Raw genomic sequence first — 22719 nt, forward strand, 5'->3', positions numbered from 1 at the left:
CTTGAAAAAAAATATTTAAGTAATTCACTGGGAATATCAGTTCAATGTTGACCTTCTTCAGGCCTTAGTCATCTTTAATAATTAACATTTTCGATGACTAATTAATTGTGATTACTCTGTTTAACTATTGGGCTCCTCATTGCACCATGACTAAGCAGTCTAAGTGCTTACATCTATAACTGAGAGCAGGAGGAGCTCATCATTCAAACAAAACTGCAGTGGATTAAATCTCGAGCAGCAAAATTCCAGTTGTCTCATGAGCACACATAAATTCACATATAAAGTTACATGTGTAACTTGCAAAGGGGAATCAACAAGTACAAGACACCTCTCACTTTGTGGTATGTCCAGTGTTTGTTAGATAGGAAATACCAAGTAGACAATCTTAGTTTTGCTTACAGTTTGCACAGAAATGAATATGTACGTGAAGTGCCATAAAGGAGAGAATAAGGCCCCAAAAATCACTACCTTTTAACTCCAGGCATTTCTTATTTTATGCTTTCATTTTTATTGGCATAATCATAATATTTGGAATTAAATAACCTACATTTAAACAATTATTTTATATTGATTACGTTTATCTCCTGAGCATACTGAATCTTTGCAAAGCTTATGCCATAGAAAAATATCCTCCAAGTCAACTATTATTTTTCTTACTGCTGATTTATAATGAGGATGACAAACCAGCAGAGCTACCTCTGGGATTCTGGCGTGCTCCTCAATATTTCACTTGTCTGCTACAAGCTCTCTCCATTTGTGCTAAAAAGTTTTTCAGTTCCTATCAGTCTCTGGAAAATACTGTTTTTCCAGTAACTGAAAATGCTTTGGATAGTGTACTTTTTGATAAGTTACTCTGGTGTCATCAGTAAACTCCAGTGAGTTTTCTGCATCCTTTGCATCTTGCAGCTTCCCATGCCTGTTGGATGGTTGGATGGGTTTTTAAAACCCAATGGAAGTGTCATTAGTATCTGGGTATGGGTTTAAATTCTGCTCAAGATTGCCTTTTTCTTCAAATGTTACAGCCATGCCTTTTAACCATGTTGGATTTATACAACTTGCATACATTTGTGCACTGTTCAAATATGTATGTTACTTTACTTAATGTTCTTCCGTCCGGTCTTTGAAAGAGCCCTGGATTCCAGTAGATAAAAGGCAGAATGTTGAGGGGTGATAGTGGAAATACTCGAGTGCAAAAGTGTTCCTTCACCACCTGTCACTGCAGCAGGTGTTTTACCAAATGGGAGTGAACACAATGGCCAGCAATAGGAGCAGCCACTGGACTTATTGAAGTAATTAATTTACTTGTAGAAATATATCCCTAGAGAAGAGAATACATTTGCTTCTACTTACTATACTACTTCAAAAACTTGTGTATTTAGCATCATCCTGGGTGTCATGGATGACGCCATGAGTTTTTTGCAAAAAAATGATTGAATTTCTACATAATCTAGAATTAATGTATGTGAAGTGCTTGATTATACTTTTACTTTTTTCTTTTTCTTTTTTTTTCTCTTTCTCTCTCTTGGGAGAGTTCTGTGAGTTTCTTTCTTTCCAGTTCTCATAGCAGCTATGGCCAAACTTTTGTCTGAAGTTTTTCCTTGCCTGAAGCCTGGTTCTAAATACAACCTTTTTCTGTTATGTTCTGTTTACCTCAATAAAAAGATAACTTTGTATTGGTACATTTCTGGCTTTGATATTCTGCTCTAACCAGAGTTAGTACAACTTTGCTGTTGATTTCAGTGAGTAGGACTCCAGGCTGCCTCCTCTTCTGAAAAGCAGTAAGTTGATTATCCTTGTCCAAAACTAGCTGCTTTTTCTGTGTTTCTTGGCATGCACTAGCTACTGTCCAGCTTTCTGTGTTTCTTACCTGAATGAGATAAACTGTTTCATGTTCCTCCTACAACACATTATTTGAAAAGAAGCCTACTTAGCTTTTGTTGGTTTTAACTTGAATCCCGTTTGTCGTTTGATATGAAATCCAGATGGTCCGGAACCCTGGAGGTTGGTCTTCTTTATCAATAGGAAGATGGAAGCAAATTTCATTACACTTTTCATTTTAAACATTAAATTGTGGAGGTCTTGCTGCATTTCTTTTCAGTTTCTAATATATGTCTTAAAATGTCAGCATTAATTTTATAAGGTTGTTCTTACAAGTCAGCTGTGGGATAAGCTGAACGTTCATTTTACAGATGTATAACCTGACTTGTAGTTTCATGTTTAACAGTTTCATCCACATTCTGGAGGATGATACCATTTATTTTTTCCTGATCTTTGCACTTTTGCGAGTATATTAGTGGTATCTACCTGTTGACACTTAATTGGTTGTTTTGCAGTTTGGATTGTGAAGATCTTTTATTTACTATTATTTTTGAACTGATTAAGGATTTATTGATCCCCCCCTAATTTTTGAAATGTATTAAATATTCATTCTTCCTTTGCTTTTTGTTCTCTGTTTGCTATTGCCTTACATTTCACATTAGACTGCTGGGCATGTCCTCCCTCTTCTTTATTTTCTCCTTGAGTCCATTATTAGGCCTGAGTAACAATATGAAATAATTTGGGACAAACATTTCTGTTAACCATTTGAGTTTTGTGGCAGTGGTATCGCAATCAGAAGCTAACATCTTGAGAGAAGATGCTGTCATACAGCACAGAGAACGTCTGTGGACTGATTTGTAAGACAGATTTGAAATATTTACCTGTGAATCCTCCAAAGAAGATGGATTCCATCACTGAGCCATGTCCATATGCAGCAAAGAAACCCTGTTGTAGTTAACCTGCTGTACCAGAGCTCCCTGTAGGCTGGTGCACTCTCTTTAATTAGCAGAAATAGGACTCAGAAGGAGCATTAACCCTAGACAGAGGCAGATGGAACCTGTGGTAGAGACATTAATTCACTGCAGCGTGGTACCATTGGAAACACTGTCTGCCCTTTTCCCTTGTCGATGAGGAAAAGCTGAAAATGTCCCAGAGCTCCTGGTTCCCTTGGGGTCTGAGCTCCCGCTCTCCGGAGGCCCTTCCAGGGAGTGTCCCTGTTGTGTCCTCCCGCTGCACCCGCTGGTTCTCAGCTGGACTGCACTCCAGTTCGCTTTGAAAGTATCGATTGTCTTGTTTGTAGTTGTTGTCTGCGTTTGAAACCTATTAAATCAATAGGTCTTCTATTGTATAATCCCCACAGGATTCTTCAAAATCACAGAAGTAATTACAGGCTTTTGTACTTCAAATTCTCTTGATGCCCAGCTGGACCGTGAAGTATAGTAAGGATAGCAACGTCTCGCTTGCTTCTCTGCTAAGAAATTTCAAGAGTTTTAATTATGTGGGGTATGTTTCTTATTATTATGTCACTTTTTTTTTCCCCATTTTAGCATACATATAAAAGTGAGATTTTGCAAAATGGCTACTGTTCCCTTGAGGTATGTAAAGCAATTTTTAATTCCTGTGAAAGACTGTAGTTGAGAATGCTCAACATTTTGAATGTCTTAAACTTAAGAAAGATGGATAATCATCAGAGTCAATGATTCTGGAAGTTACAGAAGACTAAGAAATGTGTCAGCTCCAATTGCCACTTTTCTTTTTAAAAGTCTTGCATAAATCTTTTGGTTAAAACATGTCTTCAGTAACAGTATATATCCTGAAAACAGCAAGATGATATATAAGTTATAAATACAAAATTACTAATATATAACGTTACTTAAAAAGAAATTTACAGTTTGTCACTGATATCAGTTGATTTGTATGGCAAATATATTAGAAAAGTATAACTAAAGAGAAGGAAATTAAAGGGTGTTTCTGCACTTATGGTTTTTTTTTACATTCCATTTAGTGAGTAATTATTCTGTGCCCCCCCCTACTCCGCAACATGAACATTCAAACAGCTTGTTATATATTCCAATAAGAAGTAAAGCAGATTTTTGTATGTTAATGGTAGTTTGTGGCAGTGGGGACGAGAGTTGTATTTTGAATATGAAGAATTTCTCAGTTCAGTAGGAAAAGAGATACACAGACAATCTCATGCATTGATGCCATAAAGCATTGACTTATAAATGAATACAGATAGTGTAAATGTTGAATTCCATAACTTCTGTTTTCCTTTGCGGAATGGGGTGTTTTCTTTTTTTGCATGAGTAGGAATGAAAGTGCGTGAATTAAAAAGCAGTTATTTCACAGACTGTCTTCTGATTCCTGCAGACCACAGTCTGAGCAGCTCTGATGGGAAAGGTTAGAATTTAACTAGCTGGCTAAATTTCATTGAGAACTTCGAGAAGGAGAGAGATGGCAGTTACAACATAATTTATATTGATAACCAGAGAGATCGAATCACTTACCACATTGCCATAGTGCAAATATTTGTGCAGCTCGGTTTTCTGCGTCCTTTCTTTGCCTAGTGGGAACTGTTGGCAGCTTTCCTCTCTGCCGTCCTGATGTGGACTTCTGGGCTTCTCCTAGACATGCAGCGAAGAACATGATTGAAGCACATAGGGTTTGTTTCTCCTGTTTAATTACCAGTGCTCCTCATTGTCTTTACCTGCTATATTACAAATGCACGCAGTATTAGATACTACAGATAAAGCAACAGCAAGGTTTTTAGGAAGGAGAGGTCCTGATAGAGAGGCATGTACATGTGATTTGGGAAATGGAAAAAGAATTAAAAGGTTTCATGGAGTCTTTAATTTGTTTAATTCAGATGTTTTTATTTTAAATTATTCAAATTTAAGAGCTAGTTAAGAGACATCACAAAAGTATATCATTTCATCAGTAATCAAATGTACAGAAGAATTCATCTTCGATGTCAAAATGGATTAAAATTCATACGGGATATATTTTAGTTGCATAGGGTTTTCAGAAAGTGAGAAACATTAAGAAGCTGGGTAGATATGTGTGGGTTTGAATTTATTTTTAAAATATGAAAATAATTTCCATATTAAAAATGAACCTTTGAACAGCTGTGCTATGTCAAGGTCTTGAGTCGAGAAAGGAAAAATAAGCCAACAGCAACTGAAGATTTGTAAGGATTTTAAGTATTATATAAATAACACATGCCATCTTTAAAGCGATGTTACTAAGTACATTGGAGATATTAGGGACAGATTTGTAGAGTCTTGTTGGTTATTCTTTGCAGCCCAGCTCTTTTGCACCATGTTGTGGTCTGCGGCCATGGGAGATGTCCCCAGGGACCTACACGCATGTTGTTTCTCTTGAAAAATCCCGTAGAAATGGAGCGCTTGCTTTGGGAAGGGCACATCTCTTCGGTAGTTCAGAACGGCTGCTGCCATCGATTCTGTGATACCTTGCTGGGTTTTCTTCTGGCTGTATCCACCAAAAAGTAGCAGAATACCTACACAATAGCCATTTAAATTCAATATATTCTCAAGGGACAAAATACAATTATAAATTCTCCCTAGTAGAGAAGTGCTATGACAGAAGCCCAGTGCTTTTCCTTGGGCTTCTCAGGAAATACTTTGCAGTTATTTGAGCACTGAGAAGCCAACAATCAGATTATACAAATTTGTTTTACCAAACTAGGCAGGAAAGGTAGTCGGTGCCATGAATTATCTCCTCATCAGATTTGGGTTTGCCGTCCCACAATGCTGTTCCAAACTCCAGATTGCTCAACTTCATTTTAGCAATCCAAAATGCCATGTTAGCAATCTGGAATTTGTCCCCTTCACTTGTGAAGCTAGATGAGAGGGAATTGTCTGTTGTGTTTGTGTATTTCCAGTTACCACAGAAATCTGTGCGTTAGAGAAATCTTTAGAATTCCCTTTCTTTTGAGTCCTTTCTTTCAGGAGATTCAATTACTTTTTTTTAGGGAATCTTTCCTTAATTCCTACTAATATAATTGTATCAAATAGAGTAATACTTTCATAATAACAATGAAATAGTATAATGGAGTATAGAGATAGTGACAATAACAGATTGAAAAACTGTAAGACTAAAATTGTAAGAGATACCTGCTAATTATGATATTTACAATCAGCTCAATGTTATCAGAGATACTCAATACAGAAATTGTGGCAGGAGACACAATTGATTTTTACAGAACACATGTAGTGCTTATCACCTTAGATATTAATTAAAATACATCTCTCAGATATTATGAAAAACCAAAAGGGAAAAAAAAAGAATTTTTTTTTTAAGTGAGAGGGTGGAACTTTTCTTTTAAAAGAACATGAAAAGTATAAAAAGTATAATAATAATAATAATAAAATAGCAGACTTGTTGAGGCAAACACGTTGAAGTCATTCAGAAAAATAACTGCATGACATCATGTGAGAAAGACAGAACCAAAAAAGGGCAAGTTTTCTAAGCCAAATAGCTTCTATTCATTCCTAAAGAATTTGTCCTACTCGCACAAGAATTGGGAGAGAGAAAGAAATAAAACCTTCATCCTTGGAAGCTCACAAAATACAAATATGTTGTCCCAGATAGAAAAGGTCAAAAAAGTAAAAAAAAGGAAAAAAAAAAAAAAAGACATGACTAATCAGGAATGCTTACTGAGAAATATGGACTTGCTGCTCAAAAAATCAGAGCTGAAAGTTGCTTCCAGTAATCCGAAGAAGTCCTGGAGCCATTGTGAGTCACTGTGTGCTCCTGTTATCTGACATTTTCAGCAAACTAGTGTTTGCATATAAAAGGATGGGTTTTGACACTTTTTCTATCTTGATCTCTCAGAGCAGCAGGAGGAGTTTTACACCTTCATTAATTCCGCAAGGTGATCCCAGGCACTCGCTGGGCACCAGCGTGTTTCAGAGCCGGGAGCTGCCACACCAGCTGCTCTGTGCCCTGTAGCTTGTCCTGCTCTTCGGCAGAAAATTGTCTTGTCTGAACTCACGCACGTTGTTCAGGAGGAAATGAAGCATTTGGGTGCAGAAGACTTCCGGGGCTGAAGGACTACATGGTCTCAGTTTTGATGTCCCTTGACAAATTCAGGCTGCTTTGCAGTAAGATGCTGTGCTAGATACAACAGGGTGAATCTCGCTCTGCTTGAGGTGACCATCTCGACTCTTCTGCCCCAGGGCTATTTCTCTGCCCTGGGCTGTTACCACATAGCAGAACAGGACCAGCACCTGCCCCAGCCCTTTCAGTTTGTTGTCGGACATGGTGGCATAAATCAGAAAAATGGGCTTCATGGCGTGGTAATGGGTACATGTGCTGTCTTGCACAGGCTGGAGACTATTTACCATCCCAGCACCTCTAGCAGCCGTAGTCATCTGCTGCCCTTTCTTGTGTTCAACACACAGACAATTACAATTCAGCAGGGCTGTTCCCCGTCTCTGTTACTCTTCATGTTGCCTGGTAGGCCAAGCTTTTCACTGTTCTAGTTCTCTTTGAGTACTTTATTTTCTTCTCAGCTATGAGAATCTGCATTGTAAGCTTGCTGCACAAAATGTAAAATGTTGGTTTTATAGGCTCTTCGTTCTGTGCGCAGAGCCCGATACCAGGAACTCTGACTTCTGTGTTAAGAAGCACAGTCTTCACAATTGCATCCACATTCATGTACTGTGTCTGTAAAATGAGAACGTGCTCCGGTACAGGATGGTGTATTCTTATGGAATATGGAGATGGATGATATTACCCAAAGAGTTCTGGTTACCTCTGAGTAACCTCCATGTATTAATACTTTATTACAACTGGATCTGCTGAGCTATAGGCATGTTTCCTATTTTGGTGGCTTTGCTAGGGAAATGATGATCTGCAACAGCCACCACACCTTGATTACTCCATGAACCAGAATCAGCGCCCTTAAATTTGACTATACTGAAAAAAATTACTTCGTATTAAAGTCAACCTGATGATACTTTCCCTTTTTATGGAATGCTACTACAGTAGATAGATGTCATACCACAATATGCAGAGCTGTATTAATATTTTTCCAATTCCTTTTGTTTTGTCTAGATGATCTATTGACAGTTTTCCACCTTGCGTTTATTTTGTAATAATAGCGCTTGGAAATTTGTTTTAAAAATTCCTTTACCTGTCCTATTACCATTTTGTGGCTTTCTGTAATTGAAGGGCATCTGTTTCAGGACAGGTCCCTGCTACCGGCCTCCTTGTTGTTTCTGCATCGTCTCATGATGGCCAGTTGCCATTACTGCACCTTCCCTCCAGCTGTCCGCCGTTTTCGCATCATGTAGTTCAATCCATTTTATTAGAAATCTTATTTGTCCTTGAACATGTGCAATATGCATAGAAGTGAGCATATTGTCAAATTAACATATAAAAGCTCTTGAAATCGATATTTCTGGGAAAGTGGTTAAACTGATGCACTATGTTAGTCATAGCATTCTGCTTTTATCAAGCAGAATAAAGGAGTGACTCTTGTCGAGAAGAAAATAGAACAGAAAAAAAAGCATCAAAAGCTTTACAAAATCAGCAAGGAAACTGGCTGTGTCATAGGAAAGATGAAAAGGAATTAGTTTAAATGGGTACAGTTGGACAAGATTAGAATAGCTGGGTACCTTTTATTGCACATATATAAGTAATCAGAATTATTGTCTTGAATCAGTCTGGGGTTACCTTTGGAAGGTGGTGCATCTTAAAATAGCATTATTGTCACACACTAATGTCATTGCCAGGAATAACAACCAAGGCTTCAGAGGTGTATTGGTGCTTAAAAGCAGATTTGTTGGTTTCCTGGCATATAGATTTTGATCAGCTTTATTGATAAAATAATGATCCAGAGTATTTGAGACACTTATAGCTTTGTGATTTAAAACCAAATGAGTAGTCCTAGAGTTCTAAAATACTAGAAAGGAAATGCTATTCTTAAAAGAACTTAGATGATGAAAATTGCTCTTTGGAACCATGCAGAGTTCTGAGGCAGCAGACCAAACCAGACTGAAAATGTGGCTGCAGTGATGAGCGGCGCCATTTGAATAATTTACGGTGTTAATATGAGAAGTAATGTGAGATTTGTAACCTTCTGTGGAAGCATGGTGCTACTGTTGCCAATAATTTTAGTTCTATTTATTCATATGCACGTGTACATTTACAATCACAGTTGCTACTACGGTATGTGGATGTCATAGGTAATTCATATGTATACCCCTCATGAAAAAGTTTTAATGTTAAGGAACATTTCTTACTTGTGAAGAGCCTAACCTTTTCAGCAATGTTTTGATAAGACAAGATGCATCCTTCAAGTCATTGTTGGGGGCAGGTGAAGTGAGAGTACCTCACATGCATTCAGGCGAAAGCTACATTTAGCTGCAAACTTGAAGAGTAAATATTAGTTTAAAATAATTTATTTGCTACATTACATTTCTGTAGTAGCGACGTTGTTGCCATGAGAGTCTTGAGTGCTGCATGATATGCTACATAATGCAAATGGGCCCACTGTCTTACATTTGGTATGCAGCTGTCTGTAGTTCTGCAGGATTGCGTTTAGCGAATTGCCAATTAAAAAAAAACCCCAAACCAACACATTCATTTTGGAGCTATGAACTGTGTGTATTCAAACATCCATCCCTGATGGACCAGTTCCCTGGTAATTTCTGGGGCCAGATTCTGTTCTTCTGATCCTTCCTCAACTAAAAGAGAGGTTTAATCTCTTCTGTGACGATGTTCTCACTCCACCTTGTTAAAAGTTGGCTGTTCAGTCTCAGTTACTTTAGAGTCACTCCAGAGTCAGTTCCCAGGACATAGCACTTTTTCCCTCAAGAAGCAGACACTTCCAGAAGGCGGTTCTGCTGCCTTATGTCTCTTTCGCTAAGCAGCTCTGTGCTGTGTAGATTTAGACAAACAACTGGGGTTTTTTTGCATACCTACAGAAAATTAATCTCATCTGAACCAGGACAGAAATGGTCCTGCTTCTTTTGCCTTGTTTTCATACACTGGTGGAAAGCCTTGAAAAAATCTCCCATTTAATATGTTATGAAGGCAGAGTCCTCTTTAGAAAGCCCATCTGAAATATGCTTACGTGGTAGCTATTATACTAAAAAAACCCCGACCTTTTATTTTGCGCCGTCCAGAAATAATTCCACATATTTGTTTCTGTAATTCACTCTAAAAATCTAAGTGAATGAGCCTGTGGATTTACTTAGTAAATTGTCATCTAAATCCATTGAGCAAAGAAGTGTTTACTGTAACAGTCCAGAAATTTTTATAAATGCAATCGTTAATCCCTTAGAATTCAGGTCCAAAAAAAAGTGTGCCAATATTACTTTCTCAGAATTGAAGCCTATTAATCTTTCTAAAGAGATGAAATGCATTTGTCATATTTAACAGGAGATCTAGGGAGAAGAACACAGTTTTCCATCTGAATCTTTAGTAAAAATAGGGGAGTTGTAGGTGGGGCATAAAAAAAGACAAAAAAGAGTTGTGACAAGACATTTTTTTTCATGTACATACAAAGAAACCCCCCACCACAAAGGCAGTAAAGCTCTGTACTAAGGGACAGCTTTCAAAAACTTGTGTTTCGAATTATTTCCATTACCATCACTTTAGAGCCTGATTACCAAAATGAGAAAATGATACATGGAGGATAAATAGAGGAACATTCAGTGTTTTATTTTTTGGCATTATTAGTACATTTTACATGGCATGCACTAGTAAAAGTCAGAGCAAACACTGGAATTTGGCTTAAATTGTATGCGTTATTTCTTCCAACAGAGATAAATGAAAACAAATCCTGTGTGAGCTGGTTTGAGTTCAACATTTCACAATCAATGCGGTTAAGCAGCTGAACCAACCTATACACTACGTGTCAAATATTTTCTTATAAACTAATGCTTTTGAGTTGTGTATATAAAAAACACTTCTTACCGTTATATTCCAAACAGCATGTGTGGTAATTCATAAAATAAAAACCCAGAGAGAAAAACCAGTTTTAGTCTCAATAGCTTCTAGATTTAAGTTAAAAAGAAATCCCAAACTCTCTGTGCCAAGCAATTAATTTTAACCCAGAAGAGTATTAAAACCATGGCTGGGATGCAGCCTGCCTCACCAAGATGATTTAATGTCTCTAAAAAAGCTTGGCATGGCCTTCAGTCTCACAGACAAGGGAACCGTCAATTCCTTTTGGTTGGAAAAGGCCTTTAAGAGTCCAACAGTTAAATTTCACCTGTTGCAAAGCTTGCCTGAGCTCCAGATATTTTTGACTTATCAAAACACTTTTGTTAAAGCCATGTGTAGCGGTAAAGGTTTTGCTTCTATCCATTGGAGTAGAAAGATCAGTTTTCGTAAACCACATGACAGTATCATTGCGATGGATTTCAGATATGCACTGACTGTGTATTCTTGTTTTCTTAACCATTTTGAAGATTAGTGATATGAGCAGCAAATTTTTAATAATAGTGCCATTAATAACATATTTTCAAATAAAATGGAAGATTTAAAAAGGATTAGTAATAGAATAATGAGAAATTTAATGTCGTGGATGATGGTGAAAAAGGAAGGAGACAGTGGAACACAGAGCTGCTACAGAAATTAATCTGATGGAGCTGTATAGGGTACCCATGCATGCTAAAGACAATATAAGGTCAAGAAGAAAAATGAAGAGACAAATCAATTTTTTTAATTATGAATTTTTTTTTAAATTGATGAAATTAGATGTCTTTTATCATTGCAAGCTGCAAAGAACAGGTGAATTTTCCTGTAACTTAACTGAAAATATTTCTTTTATTCAGGAATCCAACTCATTTCTTTTTCATTAAGTAAATTTTTTAAAAAATATTGTAGAATAATAAAAATAATTTGCAGTAATCCAGGAGATAAGTAGGAGGTGAATAACAGGATGGATTTGTGAACAACAAACTGTGTTAAGCAAGTCTGATTTCCCTCCACGACAGAGTAGCAGCTCCTATGGATGCAGGAGAAGCAGTAGGACTTGTATATTTTAATTTTAATAAGGCTTTTGAAAATGTCTCAGATGGCATTCTCACAAGCTATCCATACATTGGCAACATTAAGGGCTGTGTGCCAGATTGATTTCCGCCCCCCGCCTCCAAATTACATGATTAAGAATCTGGTGCAAGTTGGGAGAAGTTACATCTCAGACAAGATGCTTCTCGCTGGCAACGTGTCCCCTCTGTGGAGGTTGGTGGCTTTTCATATATCAAATGGCCCTGCCCGTGTGCTGCGGTTCCTGTTGTCGGGGCAGGCACAAGACGAGGCAGAAATACTGGATGAGAAGGCTGCAACAAGCAATAGCTCAGAGGCTGAGCTCTGCCTGCTCACTGGTTTTATTAGCTCTCATGGTATTAAATGCAAGGGCTACCGAAAACATCATATTTACAGAATATAGTCTCCTTTGAAGGGGTACAAGTCTAACGTCACACCCGTCTCCTGGCCTTTCTTGCAGCAACTCCAAATTTACGCATAGATTTTCATGTTACTCTTGCTATAGATTTAGCAGTGGTTGAAAAATAGTCAAAAATTATCAGCAACTTGGTGGCGTTTACAGAGGCGTCTAAAATATTGTAATTTCTTTTTCTTTTTTGGTGTCTTGGATGCTGGAATTGGAAGTTAGAATAGAATTATTAAAGTTCCACAAGTGTGAGAGGAGCTCCCAGTGTACTGAAAGGCAGGATTAGAAATTAGGATAGCCTTTACAAATCCAATAAATAGTCTGAAAAAAATAAGATACAATTTAGTAAGGAAAAGCACAAATGTTTACATACAAATATTTCAACCATGAGGGTTAAACAGAAAATTATGCGAGTCACAACATGTTCATATCAGGGCATTCATCCTGGGAGTTGCACCATTAATATTTTGTACTAACAAAGGTCAGGATGGGTTACAAAAAAGTGGTTGATTAGGTTATGAGACTTAACACTGTGGATAAATTTTTGCTACTCGGTCCACAGCAAGTGGAACTGCTCAGCAGTGCAAATCTGAAGAGTCGCACTTGGAATCGCTGCTGACAGCTCGAGAAATCCCAGGTGATGAAGAATGAATCAGCACCAACAGCTGACTGTTCATTCTCTGCTAAACAAACTGTCGAAAAAGCAAAGCTTGGCTTAGAAGTACAAGAATTAATTAGGTGGCGTCAGGAACAGGGGCAATGACGGTTAATGCACCATCTGGGCGTATTCACGTCCACTGATACCGGTGGATATTGTGATACCGTCAGTAATGGAGAGCAGGAGGAGTTCAAGCCAGGAAAGTAAGAGTGACCTGGCTCAGCCTCCGAGTTTGTTTTGGAGGTGGATCAGTAGCAGAGTTCTCTCTCTGCTGAGTGACTCTGGTCTGTTACTCATCAACTAAACAAGCCAAGGCAGAAGAAAACCAGAGCAACTCTCTACCTCCAAATGGAGCATGGGTACCAGGTGTGCTCAGCTCTTCACGCCAGAGTGACTCTGTCAGCCCTAAACCTGCACCTTCTGACAGCTGCTATTGCTGTACGTGGGGAAGAGGGGCAAAGAAAAAGATATTGAGAACAACGCAGGTAAAGTCTTCTGGAGTCCTCAGCTCCAAACACTTCTTTTGTGTGAGAAGGTCAGAAACACTTCCATAATGCTAATGAGGCAGTATTCTTCTGTTAACACAGCTTCACTCAGCACTTCACAGCCCCTAGCTTGTACCAAGTAACTCTAGGTATTGACTGTAGTCATCTTAAGGTCTTGTGTCATCATCAGAAAGTTGCCTTCAGCTGAAGCAACTTTTTGGGGTAGAGCCTGCGTGTCCCCCAGAGGCAGCCCTGGCTGGCTGGGCCATGCAGGCCCGAGCTGCTGCTCCCGGAGCTGCTGTGGAGCGAAGCAGCTCCAGACAAACACGCCGGCTCTGTTACCCTCCAGTCCCGCTCTGTCCCGGAGGCGACTGGAACTGAAGTGCGTCCTGAGCAGCTGTTCTGTGCCATCAGATAAACCTCTGGCCAGCACAAGATTGAGAAACTGTGTTTGGTGACGTCCCCGGCACAGAGACCCTTAGTCCGTGAGATCAGTTTTGGGTATGATTGGAAATGGTTTGTTTCATCGACCTGAAGAAGGGATTGCAACGAACAGACTGGCTCTAAATGCATCCCAGCACGTGTGAGAGATGCTGACTTGACATCTTTGAAGACTATCTGTAATTTTGGTTTTTTTCTTTTCTTTTTCCAGTATGGCCACCAAGCACACGCACACTCTCCTCAACCAGCTTTCTCAGGACTTGCTTGCTAATGGTCAGTCTTTGGTCACTGTTGATATAATGAACAACAATGAATATTATTCTTGTCTGTGAAGCTACGTTAATTTTCTAGAACTCTCTTTCTTACATTGTGTATCCCTGTCTTAAAGTTAATTTTGTATTGCACTCTAAACTACATTATATTTTTTAATAGTTAAGTAATTGCCATTTTCCTGAGAAGTAAGACTGGAAGTAGTGGAGCTTGATAGTTCTTAATATTATACTCTGGAATCTGTTTCTTTTTTTTCTCTGGCTTCTTTGTAGAAATAGTCTAAGTGGTGGCATATAAAATATAGTTTTAGTAAATTACAGCAAAACAATTAGAATTAGTTTAGTTTGCAAGCAGGCATTTTTACTGCTATTTTCTGGACTTCTTCATACCAAATAAAATGTTTGGCTTCTTAAGTATAGGTAATAAGATAAAGACTGAAGAAACTAATGACTAAACCAAAAAATGTTCCATATTTTATCATTTATATGCAGAAACAAATTAAATTCCTTGTCTTACTACAAAAATTGCACTAAAACTGCTGTTACAGAAGGTCTTAGTTCCATAAACACTGTATCTCTGAAAAGAAGGTTCACTGAAGTGGCTTAAAGTCTATGGCAAGAGCGTTTAAAGAGCTCAAGTCAAGTATGGCAAAATGTCCCATGATGTGAAGGACCTTTCAAAGGAAGCTGGTGGGTGTTGATCTGGTGAGCGGTGACTGAGGAAGAGCTGAATGGAGCGCTGGGAGCAGGAAGGCTCTGTGGTGATGTTCTTCCTTGGAGCGCTTTGGCAGGAACGTCCTTAGGACGCGCACCGAAAGAACAAGGGAGCTGTTGAGATAAGCGGAAACGCAGGTGTCCTCCATTGGGATTCCAAATTTCCCCTGCTGAAAATTGGGAACCCTCTTGGAAACGAGGGCTTTCTCACACATATTAGGTGATCCAGACCTTTCTTGATACAACGAGGAGTGTAAGGGCTGAAGTCTGAGAGGGCCACTGTCCCGTCCCGCACCGCCAGCCACAGGGCTAACGAAGATTCAGCTGAGCCAACATTTCACGAACCCATCAAATCTAGAAGCACAAGGAATGGAGTAAAGAAGTCTGAAGTAAAAGAAAGCTTTGCAAGAAGAGACCAGAGGGCTACAGTGGAGGTGAGGAGAATATAGCCGGCCTTTGTGAAATCTTGGTTAAACAAGATTGGGTTGAACACGATCAAATGTGGGAGGAGAAGTGTGCTGGTGTGATCTAGTGTTTTACTGACAAATTTGTATACAACTATCTTGAACAACATGGGTAACTGTAATAACAAATACTAGAAGTCCTAGCAAGAAAATGCTACGAAACACTAGAATTAAGAGCTCTTTTTAAAAATTTTGATACAGAAAACAGGAGTCGGCAAGACTCCTGGTGTTGCAGGGCATTAAAGAACAGCAATTAAGACTTCTTGCCCTGCACATTAGTATTTTGAATGATGCCAGTTATAGTTCTGTGCTTCCCACCAAAGCTCTGCAGGCAACAAGATTTCTCTTTTCAAATGTCGATTTTTTTTTTCCTTAAAGAATGTGTGTACATGATTAAACCAAGCTTGCCCTTCTACCTACTTTTTTGAGAAGAACCACCTTTCTATTGGTGTGTTACAGAAGTGAAGCTCCCTCCCCCTTCACAGATGATGGCACAGTTCAGAAGTTGTTTCCAAACATACTGAGTTTAATTACAGGATCAGTGAACACAGCAATGTTTTCTTGGCAACAGGTAGAAAAGCTGGCGGTTAATCCATTTCTCTGGAGCAGTTTCTTGGCATTTCATCGCTGCATGAGAAACTTGGATTTCATTTCTTATTTTGTTTTTCTGTTCCCCGTTTCATTTGCTCTTTATTTTTTTTTTCTCTTCTCCTAGTGGTACATAAAAATAACACGCTGCATTCTTCATTATGAAGAAAGAATTAACTAAGTTGCCTTTTGAGTTTGTAAACAGTGGTGGGATCTGGTAAGAATTCTGCATGTGCATTATCCGATAATAAATAAGGTGGCTAAATGAAGATCATGACCAGCTTGGGAAACAGTTTAAAGGGATAAATGTTGAATGTTAAACTTACGCAGTAGCCATGGCTGAACTTATATACTGAGATGTATTACATGCATAAGAAACAAATCAGTTAGGTATACAGTCTACTATTAATAGTACCGCAGGCAAGAGGAAACCCTGAGGGTAGGAAGACAGAGAACACCCGCCAATAGCACTTCTGACTGATGCTGGTGTTTCATCGCTGTTGCTTTACTTACTCACTGCCTGCCCCAGAAAGGTCATTTCTCATCCTCACCCCATATACTAAGTTGAATTTAATACTCGGAAGTAGATATGATATATTAAGAGCAGTATTTTTCAGAGAAAATATATTGTTCTCCTTGCCTTGTCCCTTTGAGAGACTAAACAAAACTCACAGCAGAAGTAACTGCTGGCTGCAGAGAAGGATCTTGTGAGCCCTGCATATAAATCTACACTTGACAGAAGAGCATCATTTTCCAAATTTTACAATTCAGATTGCTGGTTTTCTGTAATATAGTCATACATAGAGAATATGAAGAATTAATTGACAATCTGCATTGGATTAGTGATGGAGCTACGTGAGCAAAGATGACTCATAAAGAATGAAATGCTTCATAGTAATTGATGGACCTTCTGGGAAATCATCTACGTACCTGTCTAGCATTCAAAATTGCCTCACTTTTGCTATATTCTTACCTTTATTTTTATCATACTTGTTTTTAATACTATCTGAAAATAGTTTTATCAATAATTTGCTTTGCATGAATAAAAAGTTGTAATTTTTGCTCAGATATGCTGTTATTTTTATGTTTGTACAGCATATGGAAGCCATAAACAGACAGATTCTTCTTAAGAGTATGCCATGCCAGCACTCCGGCCTTATAGTTTTAGTTCATTTTTCTGTTCTATGCAAGTTGTTTTCATCCAAAGAAAAAAAAACCTTGGAAATAGTTTATTTTTCTGTCTTCCTTTCCACTTACACTGTTGTACAACAGTAACTGAATATGGCTCCCATTACAAATTCACATCACGTACATTATCACGTTTGGTAACAGTTTCTCATTCTACGGTTCCCAATGTAGGATTGGAAGGAGCACCCAGATCAGATAACTTTTTCAAAGTTTTCTGTCTTAGGATGTAATTTTGCCCCAGTGCTGGAGGAACATATTTAAATTCCTATTCCAAAGCCTGCAAAGCAGAAAGTAGGGCAACACTTGATTAGGTTAAGATGTCAGGCTGTGTTTAGTGAATGCAGAGCTTTAGAGTTTGGTTATGTGTTTGTTTGTTTATGAATTGTTGAGCAGGCTTTCTGCACGTCTGTATGCTTCCATTTAAACAAATTAAAATCTTTTCAGAAGTAATGAGGATCAGGACAAAAAGAGTTAACCATTAAATAGTACAGCCTCTGAAAAACTGTAAACTTCTCCTCTAAATACTCATCACAGCAGTAGCCTAAAATTTTAGTTTAAATTTTGCATGATGTTATGAAGTGCTTAGAAGAGTCTGCAGTGTCTTTCACCAAGGCTGGAAGTAATACATTGAAGTTTTTTTCCAGAAGTGTTGCTTATGTATGTCTAGCTCTCACTGAAGTGGCTCGAGCTTATCTCTAACAAATAGTGTTTGAGGAAGCCTGTTCCTGTACTAAACCCTTTGTTTTCAGACAGGGATGACATAGATCTCTGCCCATCCATGCCACATCTTCTGCACAACTTTTGTATTTTGTACTCAGAAAAGCAGGTAAGAGAACTAGAGAATGTTTTACTCTTTCTACAGAGACACCCCTATCCTGGAGAAGGATTCTATATATCTGATAAAGTACATAGCGAATATTAAACTCAATGCTCAGTACTCTGTGCCTTCAAATATTATAGTTTACTGAATCAGGTTGGTATTACTTCAAATAATTTCCAGAACTTGGGTGCAAAATTATGCAAGTCCTTGGAAGCAAGACTCAGGTTCAGCTACTCACTTGCTCAATTGTGTCACTAAATCATGCCTCAAAAATGGGCTGTACTGAACCTTTAAGATATTTTTGTGTATTTTAAAAATTTGTAAATATGCAAATACAGTATCTAAATTTGTTTTCAAAGGATTTTTATACTTAAAAAAAAGAAACTGGGATGTTACTTCAATGGCTCTTTTTTGAGAACTCATTCTTTTGAACGCTCAAAGAAACATTTTCTGTTTAAAACTTTTAGTAGTAATCTTCTTGAATTTGTCAGCTTTGGAAATAATATCGAAGTTGTGTCTTGGATTTTCTCTTCTCATCTTGTTCTTCTTTTCCTCTCCACTGCATTCTTATACTACAGTTTATATAGTGATAAATATGAGAGTAACGCCTGGCAATTTTGACTCACTTCTGATGATAAATACGAGAGTAACCACTAGTGATTTTGACTCACTTCTGATTTCCTTTCAGGGCTTTCTGCTTTTCTTGTCAGGCTTAATCATTGCTATTGTAAAAATATTTGGTGTCTTCATAGAAGTTCCCAAGTGATTTTGAATATGACTCGGGTGTGTCCTGTTATTCATATGTATATAGTGATCCCAAATACTAGATTTACTAGATTTTGCTAGATTTAGTATCAAAATTTGGGGCTTCTTTCCTAAAGTGCCTGGGATCTTCATGTTTCCAGATCTGAAGTACTTAGCAGAGTCCAGTCTCATCTCAGCAATTTTCTGGGAATATTCTGTTTCTACTTGCAAATGTTAAGAAATAGTTGTGAGGGGTTTTCTTGGGGTCTTCATTTTATTTATTTTTAGCAGAGCACTTATTTAATCACTTAGCATTTACTGTGCCTTCTCAGTAGAATGTAGGATTCTTTCATAGGGGTTATAAGTCATTTGCAGAGTAGAGGCTTACTATTGCTCTTGTTATCTCACAACTTTCTGATATGAAATGTGAGAAAAAAGCTTTTTCTGAACTGGAGTCATGGGCATTTATAGGTAACTTTTGAGCCATGTAGTGTAGAAAGCAACAGAATTTGTTTCCTATTTTTCACACATATTTTTCAGTCCGATTTATCTTATCCATATTTTGTTTTCCTTTAACTGAGGTGTATCATTGCCATATACAATATCAACCCACATAAGAGTAAGAACTAAAAGACAGAAAGGAAAAGTAAGAATAAACAACTTATAGTCTTAATAATTCTTAATTGGCTACTGCTTTTGATGCTTTAAACACGGTGATAATGAACGTGGAAAGCTCTGGAAGCCTTAGTAAGTTAGCCTGATCATCTGAAGAATGCCAGTACTTATTAGGGAAAGTTCGTGATTCATACTCAAGGATTAAGCCAAGAGAATCTTGTGACCTAAGCAGCCTGGCTCTCCGGTGGTAAAAATGGGATTTTCTTATCTTCAGAAAAATAATAATTGAGACAGAGAGCAGGGATGGAAGAAGACAGCATACATTTGATTTAAGAGCCAGCAATACCTGATGCATAGGGAAATCGCTGTTTGGCAAATTGTTGGTGCCACGATAGAAATGTGAAGTTAAACTGCAGTATACAAAGCTTTCTGCAGAAATGAATCAGAGCACACCCGAGAAACAGCAAAGATGAGAACAGTAACATGACACGTTTGGTCTGTTGTCTTCAATATGCGGGATATCCTTCAGAAATTTTTAGTCATTTGCCTGATATTCAGGAAATTGCTCTTCCCCGGGTATTAATCACTTAAAACCAAACACATGAACATGTGTCACATTATGGTAGGTGGTCAGTGCTGAAAGTCTGGATGCAAGATTTGGCGTGACGACATGAAATCTAATCCTGTTCCTAACAGCAAACATTGACTTGACAGAATCAGTCAGCTTCAATACTTCAATTTCTCCGTTTCTACAGCTGGGATAATAATTAACTTTTGATTTATTTGTTTAGAATCTTGAAAAAAAGGCCTTTGAAATATGAACAATAAAGGATACAGTGCACAAGGGAGCATTGTGAACCAGCTCCCTAGGAAAGTCACATAAACACGTACTTATCCTTTTGCAGAGCTATCTGTAAATATACATTTAGATGCCTTGCCACCTCTAGCCTTCCCTCTTCATTCTATTTTAGTGCTCTATCTTATTTCACAAAGTGGAAAGGAAAATGAAAATAAGATAGAAAAGCTCTAACCATCATCGCTTTTTAATTGATCTGCATCCACAAGCATGAGAAAAGCAAACCGCTACTGGTTCAGTGGAAGTCCAGCCTTATTAGATTGCTTTCATTTCCTTCGAAGAATGAACGAATATCAGCAGGCAAAAATGTAATCATTGTATAAAATCGGTGATCCTGTTGGTTTCTTTAGAAACCTTGACATTGACATTGCGGAAATCTCAGGCGTGCACTGAGAGAAGGTTCAGCTGCAGCTTTGGTGGGAGCTGCAAAGGTACCAGCAAACTCCCCCTGTGCCTCCTGGCTTTTTATTGTACAAATCAATTGCAAGGGGGTGATGCTGTAAGGGACGCATGCAGCCACACAACTCATTTTAATAACAGTCTACCAGTGCTTTGCTGCGAGTTCTGTGGCAGAAATCATCTATTCAAAGCTTCTTGCAAGGAGCTCATTCGTAGGGAAAAATTTACCATCATTACGCTCCTGTGCCCAGTTGCAACATCTCAAATTCACATTTATTCACACCTTCCTTTGCGCTCCTGTTGAGTTGCAGTTGAAATAAAACAAAGTATACGATGAAAAAGTATAAAGCACAGCAGTACATAAACCACATTCCATTGATGCTGCCAGAATCTTTGCTCAAATGACAAGAGTCATTTAAAATCTTTTGCAAAGCATTCATTGCATTTAAATTTCAATTTGCTTCTGTGATGTTTGGAGAAAAAGCAGACAAATTGCATTAAGGAAGTCAATTTCTGTATAATAATACTTTAGACAATACAGTTAATATATATGAGAACACTTTAGCTCCAGAGATTGCAGTCTAAGATTTTTCTTAAATTTCAGCAGTGCGCCAGCCCTTGGCAAGAAATAGAACTAGACCTTTAGAGACATCTTGGACACTCCTTTTGTCCCTCTTAGTGAAAAAAGATGGAAAAATGCTCTCTCAGGACAGCAGGAGTTTCCTGTAATACAAACCTGAAATGACAGGATTGTTGTTGGACATGGAAACACTGTAGAGTGGCCCTTGCCCAGCAGTGCTGTCCTTATTTTTACAAATATTGCCACCTTTATTAGCAGTCAGGAATTTTCATTTCTTCTCATATAATTCCCAAAACCTGACAAGCGAGGTTTAGGATAGCAACAGATTTCTTTCTCCTTTTTGTTTATAGTGAACACTTTTATATATACCACACTGTTACTGTATTTTCAAAGGGAAGACTTTTAAAAGCAGAAAGGACAATTAGATCCCAAACAACATGGAAATGGTCCTGACTGACCTGCCTGGCTCCACGTGCGCCTGGGACAGAGCCAGAGTTCGGTTAACAGGTTTGCTAAATGTTGTTTACTACATTTAACAAATGGCAAAAAACCCCTACAACTTTATATTATAAATACAAAAGACCTATTATTCTACAGCCTCTTTCACCTGCCAGGACAAGACAACCTATCGTGGCAAAAATGAGGACGCAAAGCTGTACCATATTTGTAGATAAATGCCATTAGGGAGCTATCAACCATTTAAATGATAAGTTTAAAGTGATAGTTCCTGCTGTTAAACTTGTCCTTCTTTCCATGCAGCGATTATTTCATGCGTAAATGGAAACTTGGTAGGTCTTTCAATCTTGTTTTTTAATGTACGTGTTTTAAAAGTATTCTCCAGCTGAACTTGTAATTCTGACTTCCCTGATTCTCATTCTGAATTAACACTTAACATTTACAGCTTCCCATCTATAATTGTGCCTAAGTTGCTAGCTTTCTGTCCACATTTTATTATTTACTGTTGTGATATTATACAAGAAAATGCATTTCAAGTGTTATACTAAAAAGGCTCCTTTATTTGAAATTTCACTTCTAATTCCTTTGACTTTTTTCTTGCATGTGAGTTGCTGTTGTCTGTACATTGGTCCATCTCTAATTTCTTCCTGCTAGAAATAACACCATTCTACTGAATGTAAGCAAAGTAGAGGGTTTCTTTTAGGAAAAATGCAATGTTCTTAGTATTATAAATTATATCTTTGTCATTATTACCTAAAGATGCCTCATTAATTAGCATTTATTCCTGCAATCAATATAAGAGAGGACATCTGTCCCAGAGAAAAATGGGCCCTATAACATTTCTGACGATTAAAGAGACTTTCAGAAATCTACACAGTATTAGAAAAATATTTTATAATCATTTTATTCTTGTATCAAAGTTATGCCCAGCGTGAATATCTAAAACTCATATACATAATGCTGGCATTTGTATGGACATAAATTATCTCAGTTTTCAACATAGATTTGAATAACAGACTAGAATATTTTACCCATAAGAAAAGCAATAAGCAAAACAAGTATTACTACAAAATTTAGATATTTTAATTCCCATAGATATTGTAAACATTAGGAGACTATATTTCTTTTCTGCTGAGTGAAAAGAATAAAAAGATCCCCAATTCTACACAGCATTGTATCCAGGCAGTCTGATTCC

At 37.8% G+C, this 22719-nt stretch overlaps 1 long non-coding RNA gene across 2 annotated transcripts in view; it reads right to left on the reverse strand.

Annotated features, from left to right (window-relative positions):
• Positions 1 to 1554: 1554 nt before the first annotated feature.
• LOC135994362 (uncharacterized) overlaps positions 1555 to 22719 on the reverse strand; it is a 45234-nt gene continuing 24069 nt past the window's right edge. For both annotated transcript variants that reach the window (XR_010606988.1, XR_010606987.1), the window contains 2 exons: positions 4326 to 4442; positions 1555 to 3631 (listed from right to left, as the gene is read on the reverse strand). This is a non-coding gene — a long non-coding RNA (uncharacterized LOC135994362). The remainder of the gene's footprint in view (positions 3632 to 4325; positions 4443 to 22719) is intronic.

This window comes from Caloenas nicobarica, chromosome 14 (assembly GCF_036013445.1).
Source record: "Caloenas nicobarica isolate bCalNic1 chromosome 14, bCalNic1.hap1, whole genome shotgun sequence".
In the NCBI taxonomy this organism is placed as follows: Eukaryota; Metazoa; Chordata; class Aves; order Columbiformes; family Columbidae; genus Caloenas; species Caloenas nicobarica.